The sequence below is a fragment of the Pelmatolapia mariae genome, linkage group LG13 (assembly GCF_036321145.2).
Source record: "Pelmatolapia mariae isolate MD_Pm_ZW linkage group LG13, Pm_UMD_F_2, whole genome shotgun sequence".
NCBI classification, from domain to species: Eukaryota; Metazoa; Chordata; class Actinopteri; order Cichliformes; family Cichlidae; genus Pelmatolapia; species Pelmatolapia mariae.
Genome location: NC_086238.1, coordinates 27,252,398 through 27,262,429, shown reverse-complemented (window position 1 = coordinate 27,262,429; position 10,032 = coordinate 27,252,398). Strand labels below are relative to the sequence as shown.

At 42.0% G+C, this 10,032-nt stretch overlaps 1 long non-coding RNA gene across 1 annotated transcript; it reads right to left on the bottom strand.

Annotated features, from left to right (window-relative positions):
* Nucleotides 1-7,629: 7,629 nt before the first annotated feature.
* Nucleotides 7,630-9,594, bottom strand: LOC134640298 (uncharacterized). The gene is made up of 3 exons (XR_010095438.1): nt 8,793-9,594; nt 8,492-8,712; nt 7,630-8,024 (listed from the first exon to the last, which is right to left on the bottom strand). It is a non-coding gene; the product is annotated as an uncharacterized LOC134640298 (long non-coding RNA).
* Nucleotides 9,595-10,032: the final 438 nt, after the last annotated feature.

The following is a 10,032-nucleotide window of genomic DNA, read 5'->3' as shown; positions in this document are numbered from 1 at the left end:
TTGGTCATAGGGTGGACCTCTATCCATAATCAAAAGTGTGTGCAAACATTTCCGTCTTAGGATTTCATGGAATTTGGTTTCTTTGGGGGACGTTATCTCTGGATGTGTCCTGATGTATGTGCATTAATATGAGCATGCGTGGAGTCTGAGGTTGGCTGGTAGGGTGGACCTCTGTGCATAATCACAAGTGTATGGGAAGGGAACTCAAAACTGGATTATAGATGGCAGACAGTTGGTGTCGTAAACCACCGCCTCTGTTCAAAGATGGTCGCTCACAGTGGACAGAAATGTCTTCTTTCAGACGCCTTAACGGCCACTCACATCCTGGGCCATCTGACCTCAGGAAATCACATGATAGGGTGGGGCCAGGTTTCACAATAAGCTCACCCGAAACCCTGGCTGATTGTGACCCACACCCATTTTCACACCTTGGCTCATGTGATTACGTGGAGGATCATCAGGGCTTCCTTTTGTCTCTCTTTGGGGGGAAACTCCCACTGGGTTTAAATCTGGGACTCTCCACCATTTGACCCGTAGAACTGAAGAAGCTTCTCGGATGAGAGGTGAAACGTCTTCAAGCAACTTAAAAAAGTCCAGACGCTTTTCTTTCCAAGCTCCTTAGACTACGATGACCTGGATGACTGAGAACCTTCACAGACATACAAGTGTGTGCAAAAAATTCCATGTTTGGATTTCTTGGAATTTGGTTTCTTTCAGGGACGTTATCTCTGGATGTGTGCAGATGTATGTGCATTAATGTGAGCATGCGTTGGCCTCACTGGTGATGTCAGCATGCCGGTGTCCTCTGCCCTGCCTGGTGATGTCATCAAGCCTCTCTCATGTACCCTTTCAGGCGATTTCAGCTCTGGCCTGACAAATATGAAGAAGATTTTGCTGACCTGGCTTTTTATAGCAGAAAACCTTCAAAATATTCTGCAGTAGAACAAAAATAGAAGGAAACAATGACATATGAACATTACCTGATGTAGCTGAAGTGAAGAAGGCCAAAGTGAAGCGTCTGGTCCGTGCTTTGTGTTTAAGTCTTTTTGAGGAATCATTTACTGTTTTAGCTGTTTGGTGCTTACTGAAAAAGTTTTTTTGAGTTTTAATCTGTAATTATGACACTTCTGGCAAAGTACATTTGTATTTAAAAATCAATTTAGGATTTTAGTATGTCAATATCGCTTTATTTAATTGATTTTGAGTAGAAAATCGATTATTGAAACCCAGCCCTACTGGTGGCCAGTCAGGCCAGAGCTGAATGGGTTGCTGACATCACCAGCCAGGGCAGAGGAAAGTGGTCTGCTCAAACCAGAAGCCAGGGCATAAGAGAGTGCTCCACAATCATTGGTCAGTCATGTTAAAATCCATTATCAGTGGAAAACAAACCTGATCCTCTACTAGAGGCGATTGTGCAATACCTTTTAGACATAACACTCAGCAAACAGTTGTTATCAGTTAAAGGTAGTGAGATTTGGAGTGATACATGACACATGACGGAATAAGACACGCAGACTTAACATGACGAACCAACGAGGAACACGCACACTGTAAATACATACAGAGGGAAAAGGGGACTGGAGATGAGACATGGACATAACTAAGCACAAACAGAACATGATGGCTGGGGGGGAAAACACACGTGACAGAAGGAATGGGTCACAAGGGGAAAACATGTAAACGAGAAGAGGAGACGGGGGAAAAAGACTACTAAAATACAGGAAGGGCTGGGGCTGGGGCAGCCAACCAGTCACAGACAAAGAGCCACATTTTTTACTGTGTCACCGCCAAGAGCCACATCATACACCTGGGCACACATGAACATCACCCATCCCTTCCTCTGCCCTGAGTTCAGTTCCAGGTTAGGGTATCAAACTCAGGACCCTAACCCTATCAGGCCGGGGTCTTTGTGTGGAGTTTGCATGTTCTCTCCGGCTTCCTCCCACAGTCTAAAGACATGCAGTTAGTGGGGATCTTCTCACCTTGTTCGCATTTACACAGAGATGCATTGAAGATAACCTTGTGGTTAGTGCCTTCTATTCGATGTACAGACTGAATAATAACACCTTCTATTTAGCATGCGGCCTGTTCTGTCTCCTATTGGTGCTTTTCTACGAGTAATCAGTGCTTGATGTCTTACTAACCTTAACTTTTTTCACAACATTGATAAAACCTGATCATTGAGTACCGAAGTGGTAACTCCATTGATGCCTTAACTGATCTTTTGCCATACACATATTGAAGGGAAGCCCGGTGTAAAATACCATGTAAGAGTTCTCTCCAGCGTTTACACTGCCAAGGTGGGTGGCAGTGCTACCAAATCCTACTTAGATGAAATAAAGCAGGTGGCAAAACTGAGTGGCAAAAGTTTTGAAGAGGTACTGAAGTCGATGATGACAGAGATCAGTGAAATCATTGGGAGTTCAGAGACCGATGATGAATGTATGCTCTCCTCCATGCAAATTGATGATCTAAACAGGGAGAACCAGCTTCACCCCTCTCTTGAAACTTCTGAGATTGCACGCCAGCAGTTGTCTGAAGATCCACCATAGGTAGGATTGATTCAAGGTGGTGTGGAGCCACACTTACCTGTTGATTTCAAAAAGAGCCCACTTAGTGTGGCAAACAGTTTCAACCCACCTGAAAGTCAGAAAGTCATTGTGGAACACATCGTGAAGAAAGATGACTTGATTGCACATTCATATTCTCCAATGAGACTCCACTCATTCTCTGGCAGGATCCCCAGACCCAGCAGTGAGACAGATTATGACACATGGCGTTCACATGTCGAACTTCTCAGGAAAGACCCCGCCATGTCTGAACTTCAAAAATCTAGAAAGATCTTTGAGAGTTTGTTGTCCCCTGCAGCTGACATTGTAAACAGACTGAGCCCAGAAGCTACACCTGAAACTTACCTTCAGTTGCTGGATGCAGCTTTTGGAACAGTGGAAGACGGAGAGGAGCTTTTTGCCCCATTCATGAACACTCTTCAGGATCCTGGTGAAAAGGCCTCTGCGTAGCTCTGCCATCTTCAGGCTGTGGCTCAGGAGGTAGAGCTGGTCACCTACTGATCAGAAGGTTGGTGGTTCAATCCCTGGCTCCTCCAGTCTGCATGTCAAGTATCCTTGGGCAAGATACTAACCTGAACTTGCTCTTCGATGCATCCATCGGAGTATGAATGTGTATGAATGTTGTTAGAAAGCACTATGTATAGATAAAGTGCTTGTGAGAATGGGTGTGATTGGGTGAATGAGGCATGTTGTATAGAGCGCTTTGAGTACTCCGTGAGAGTAGAAAAGCGCTATATAAGAATCAGTCCATTTACCATTCAGGGCGCATTGAACTTCACTCTGAAGAGGGGAGGAGTCTCTGCTGAGGATGCAGATACACACATTCTCAAGCAGTTTTGTCGTGGATGTTGAGACCACACCTTGCTCTCAGATCTTAATCTTGAAAACAAGAAAAGCCAACCTCCAACATTCTCAGAACTTCTATTAATGTTCCGAACAGAAGAAGATAGACTTGCAGCTAAAGCCACATGGATGAAGAAACACCTTGGCTCAACCCGGCAGCGGGTTGTGGCACACTGTCAAAAGACCTGCACCTGTAGTGAGCTACAGACAGTGACTCAATCTGATTCTGACCCATTGACAGATCTGAGGAAGCAAGTTGCATCCCTACAGAGTCAACTTACTAACTTGATGGCAAAGAAACAGAAGAAAAGCTCGAATGGCTATGGCAACACCTAACATCAAGGTCACACGTGCGAAACCTGCCAACTTGCAGCAGAGCACCCAGCCAAAACCATGGTACTGCTTCAAGTGTGGTCAGGATGGCCACATCTCAGCAAGTTGCAGTAATGACCCAGACCCCACTCTTGTCGCTGATAATAGGAAGCAATTGAGAGAGAAGCCTAGCATTTGGGAGATGCAAAACACTCCATCTGCTGACCAGGATTTTTAGACACAGTCTCAGTTGTGGGGCAAACTGGGACTGAAGCAGGTCAACATTGTCCCGCTAAATCTGGAAGACAAGCTAAACCAAGAGCACAGGCCACTTTGAGACAATCCCATGTTGGAGAACAACCTTTCAGACTACCTAAGAGGCTCATAGGCACAAAGAGTACAGGTCAAGTCACGATCAAAGGTAAGGTGTGCAGCTGTCTCCTTGACACGGGTTCTCAAGTGACCACTGTCACCAAGTCCTACTATGACCAGTATTTGTCTGAGCAACAGATAGAGCCACTACATGACCTTTTGGAAGTTGAAGGGGACAATGGGCAGCTTGTACCTTACCTGGGTTATGTTGAGATTGGAATCACCTTTCTTAAAGACTTTCTTGGTGCTGAACTAGAAGTCAAAACGCTAGCTCTAGTAGTCCCAGACACCAGGACATTAACGAAGACTTGTGTATTGATTGGAACAAATACTCTTTTTTTTTTTTAAGTATGTTTATTGAGAGTTTTTGATATAAGAAAACAAAGAGACACAAAAAAAAACAAAAACAGACAACACAACAGCAAGGGCAAAAACACACAAATAAGGCAAAAGATTACACTGCAACGACAAAAATACTACTTCAACACTGACAATAAACAGAAATAAAACGCTAAGGTGGTAAGCTGAGTTATTGGTGATCGATCAAACAGGACTTTGTTTTAATACATGGTCTAAAAATGGCTGCCACACATCAAAGAAATTACTAAGTTTGTCAGCTAATGTGTACCTAATTCTCTCCATATGCAGTAAAGCAGTCAGTTCTGTCAGCCACATTTTGAATTGAGGTACAATATCCGACTTCCAGATAGTCAAGATAATTTTCTTAGCAATTACCATTCCGAACAAAACTGTAGTTTGTGCCGCAGAGCTGAGGTGTAAAAGGGAAGAGGAAGATCCAAACAATGCAATTATTGGGTCCGGCTGTAATGTGCAATTATAGATATCAGAAAAACATTTAAAAATGTCCAACCAATAGTTATGCAATTTGGGACAAGTGCAAAATAAATGAGTGAGAGAGCCTTCTCCAAGTTTTACAACGATCACATATTGGACTAATAGAAGGAAAAATCCTGTGCAGTTTAGTTTTTGAATAATGAAGTCTGTGAAGCACTTTGAATTGAATTAACTGATGCCTTGCATTTATAGAGCAAGAATGGATCCTACACAGACTCCTCTCCCACACCTCATCTCCAATTTGCAAACCAAGCTCCTCCTCCCATGCCATCTTCAAAAAGTCAGATTTAAGATTTAAATACTCAGAAAAAGCTTTCACAAAACCAGAAACCAACTTTTTACAATCCGGGGAACTCAGAAGGACTGTAAAAATTGACCCCTCTTCCGGAAGAGATGGAAAATTAAGGATACTCTGACGAGCGATAGTTTCTTATCTGTAAATAATGAAAAAAATGTGACGCAGGGAGAGAGAACTTGTTCTGCAACTGAGTAAATGATGCAAACTGCCTGTCAATATATAAGTCTTTGAGAGTAATAATACCTTTCTGTGTCCAGACCTCAAACGAGGCGTCTAAACATGAGGGTGGAAATGCATGATTACAATATATTGGAGTATGAATCGAAGTGTCTGGTAGAGCACAGCCTTTTTTGATCTGACTAAAGATTTTAACACAGTTCGAAACTATAAAATTATTGACCTTGGTTCGTGGATTAGAGGACGAAAAAAGAAGAGCAGGGAGGGAACTATTCTCAACCCCACCACTCTCTATGACCACCCACGGGGGGGTATCGGCAGACATGACCTTTTTGTACCCTTCCTGCCAGTAAGCAAGAGTTCTAGCATTTGCAGCCCAATAATAAAACTGAAACAGTGGCAGAGCAAATCCACCCTTAGGTTTAGACTTACATAGATGAACTTTTGATATCCTGTGAGTTTTAAAGCCCCAAGCAAATGGTAATACTACTGAGTCGATCACTTTAAAAAATTGCTTATTCAAAAAAATAGGTAAGTTTAAAAATAAATATAGAAATTTAGGAAGGGAAACCATTTTTTTTCCTCTTTCTTTTCTTTCTCAGCACTCTTTGTGTGGTTTGAGAAAACAGTCCAGTTGTTAAGAACTATGACTGAGAAGAATCCGCCTGTGTACAGCAGCAGGCTGCCTTCCTAGAATTTGGATATCCTCCGTGCGCTCGTCTCTGCATTATGTACATTACCTCTCTTGGAACGTTAAAACCACAGCAGCTTTTTATACTTTTTTTCATTCACTATCAGCTTACACGTAAAGTCTACTCTGAAGAAGATTATTCAAAACATGCAACACAGTCACCAATCCCAGCAAATTCACCCCTAAGTCCGACTTTACAATACAGAAAATAAAAGAGCTACATCTCAGACTCTACAGGCTTCAGTTAGCATGTTAAATGTGAAAGTTCAGTTAGAAAAAGACTGAACAAAAACAGCCTGAGTTGAGCAATTGACCAAAGTGACAAACATTGCTCTAAATAATACTCCCCTAATCCAAGTAGTCACCCAAACCTGGATGTGGATTTAGAGGCCTGAGGGCCATCTCACACATTTATTCAGAATAAAACAAGTTTAAATTAAAATTAAACAAATCAAAATCTTATGGACGTATCCCTTTTACATGTTGGTAAAATGTTTAGGATGACATGGAGATATAACACTCATGCACCCTGAAAAAGGTCTAAATATGTATCAAAGGGACTCACTGAACATCAGTGGATTTCTATGGGGCAAACGTACTTAAACCAGCCACTGTGACCATTGCGGCAGAGCAGAATGAATGATACTGATGGGGACTGTGAGGGGGTTTGTAGTTAAATTCCTGCTCTTACAGGATCAGTGAGTGTCTGTTTAAAGATTATTAACATACTTTTACATCACTATGGAACACCAGCATTTCTGCACAGGAGAGAACCACCTGCCTTAATCTACCATGATGCTCTGTGTTGTGTTGTCATGGCAATATGAAGTCAAATAAATACAAATGTAGAAAAATGCACATTTGAAGGAGGACAAGAAGACAGCCAACTGGAAGAGCTTTTGAAGCAGGAAAACTTTTCTGGACTTCTCTTAATTTAACTGGAAATTTTGCTAATACAAGTCAAGGAGGAAACAAGGAGGCAGGTTGGATTACATCTGAGGACAGGACGCATGAAGGAGAAGCATGAGGAGAAAACAGCAGAGCGATGGTGCAGAGCTAATCGTGGATCAAGTCAAAGAAGCAAGCATCAAAACTGTGAGTAAACATAACACACAAAGAGTTACAAATTACTGTGCTGATTAAGGAAACATTAAATTGGGTTAGTTTGGGGTCTGGAGCTTAAGGTTTGTGGGTTCAGTTGGTCTCAAAATTGAGGAAAGACAAAAAATGTTTCTTTTGAAAGGCTGTTGGAGGATTCTTACTGTGAGAAATATCTGGGTGTGCATCTGCTTTTATTTTAAAAAAAGTTGAATTTTATTTCGTCACATTGGAAAGGGAGAATTGGAGGATCAGGACAATAATGTGGCCAAATTTACTGTTTCCTTAGTCAGAACAATAATTTTGATCTGAACTAGAAATGTTGAAATGGGTTATTTTCTTTCTTCTCTACTGATCACTGTGTTACATGTTGAGTTACTTGTCAGTCTACATTAATGTTAATGGTACTTTTAAAAAATGCAGTTTATTCGTAATTTTGTAGAAAAAGGCTCTGCACCTGTGAAAAAAAATAGGTATCCACACCCCCAAAATCACTGTAGATCAGAGTAGCTAAGCCCTGGTTAACAGCAATTATATTACAGGAGATGAAAAATATTGGAATGATTGAAAGAAACAAAGATTGCTTTAAGGTTTGAAGATTCGACTTTCTTATTTTTTTTCTTTTCTTTTTTGTCTGTCCCATTTGGTTCTTTAGCCATCAGAATTGTTGTCTGAAGACCAACAAGGATACCAAATGGATTTATTTTGCCAAATGGATCATCATGGCATTGCCGTATTGGTCCATTTGATCAAACTTTGTTGTTATTATTTATTTTATTTTCAGTTGTTACAGATGGGACAGACATGACTGGGGGATAGGAAAGGGAGAAAGAAAGAGAGGAAGGAAAAGAAAAACAGAAGGGAAAAGGGACAGTGAGAAAGGGCACTTACAAAGACAAAGAGAAAAAAGGTGGATCACCTGTTGAGAGAAAAAGAAGAGAAAACAAGCAAAAAAACCCCCCCAAAAAACAAAGCAACATACTAAACACAACACCATCACGTTAATCTAGCTAAGTGTAAACAGCAGTAAATACTAAATACTGAATGTTGTTGTGCAGCACGCAGGACAGACAGCGCACAATGTGCTTTGAAGTAGCAGCTAAGAAAGGTGTAGTTTATGTCTACGAACAGTGAACACCCATGTGCACACCTGTGTGGATCAGCGCGCTTGTATACAAAAGGTTTCTCCATGTAACGGTCTGCTAGAGGGTGTGGAGGGCCATAGCCCCGTCCCCCAGGGAGGGAAACCATTTTGATTACATTAATGCGACCTACCTGACACGGTTTTGTAAACGGACTCAGGCGCAGACCAGGAGACCTTTGCAGAAACTGATAGTGCGTTTATTTACAGTGGTGTCACCGGGTGATTATATATATACAAGGTGCTCGGGGAAGGGGTCCGGGGCTCCAGGGGGAAGGGTCCAAAACCACACTCTTTTCCACTCCAGTCGCTCCTCTCACTCACTCGGGGGTACAAGGACGGGTCCGGGGGGAATCTATGCATACACAGAGAAAATCCAGTCAGCACAAGATCATAAGGAAACTCACAGACTAGACAGATTGCTGAAGCACTAACGCGGGTGACTCAACGTTCCAGCGACGAGTAGTGTAGGTCTGCCATCTTAAAAAGCCCTTCTGATTGTAGTAACCAGCGCCAGGTGTGATGATGAGCACAGGTGTGGGGGCCAGGGGCGGAGCCCACAGTGAGCACCGCTGTGGCCGGGGAAAGAGGGAGAGAGAGCACAAGAACAAAACAAATGTTGCCAAACACGGAATCAACCGGTGAGGCACGGGGACCGTGACACTACCATGGAAATAGGGATAGCCCTCCATTTCTCAATGTCCTTTTTCAATTTTTCAACTTGTTCAAGATAATTCAACTTAAAGATCAATTTAGGATCCTTAGGCAAAATAACACCCAAGTATTTCAATCTGTCTGTAATTTTAAAAGGCAAAATTTTCAAAAAATCAACATCCAAGTTTGCAGTTAAAGCCACAAACTCACTTTTCTGCCAATTAATTGTATAGCCTGAGATTTCCCCAAACGACCTCACCACATCTAAAAGTACAGGAACAGATCGCTCAGGATTTGACAAGAGCAAAACAACATCATCCGCATATAAAGAAACGTAGTGCTGACAGGGTCAATGGAGGGCTCGTTCCTAATGGCTACTGCAAGAGGTTCAATAGAAATTGCGAAGAGCAAAGGGCTCAAAGGGCAGCCTTGTCGTGTCCCGCGGTGTAAAAAAAAAAGGCGCTGATCTATCTTGGTTAGTAAGAATGGAAGAAGAGGGATGCCTATATATCATATCAACCCATGATATAAACTGTTCGCCTAAACCAAACTTCTCCAGTACCCGAAGCATATAGGCCCACTCGACCTGGTCAAACGCCTTTTCAACATCTGAGCTCAGTACTGCGATCTTGGAAGCCCCCCAGTGCCTATGATACATAATATTCATCAATCTTCGAACATTAAAGAAGGAAAACCTCTGGGGGACAAACCCAGTTTGATCCGGGTGGATGATTGATCCAACATGTCCATTTAATCTGTTTGCCAAAATTTTAGAGAAAATTTTCATATCCAAATTCAACAAAGCAATAGGTCGATAAGAAGAACATTCTGTTTCATCTTTTCCTTCTTTCAATAACAAAGAAATATTAGCTTCTTCAATAGTAATATCTGAGTTTAAAGCCTCTTGTGCAGCGTCATTCATTTTCGGGAGATCCAGCTTCCCTAACCAATCAGAAATATTGCCCCAAGATTTCGACATATAGAGCTCTTCATAATATTCTCTAAATCTCTCATTAATAGC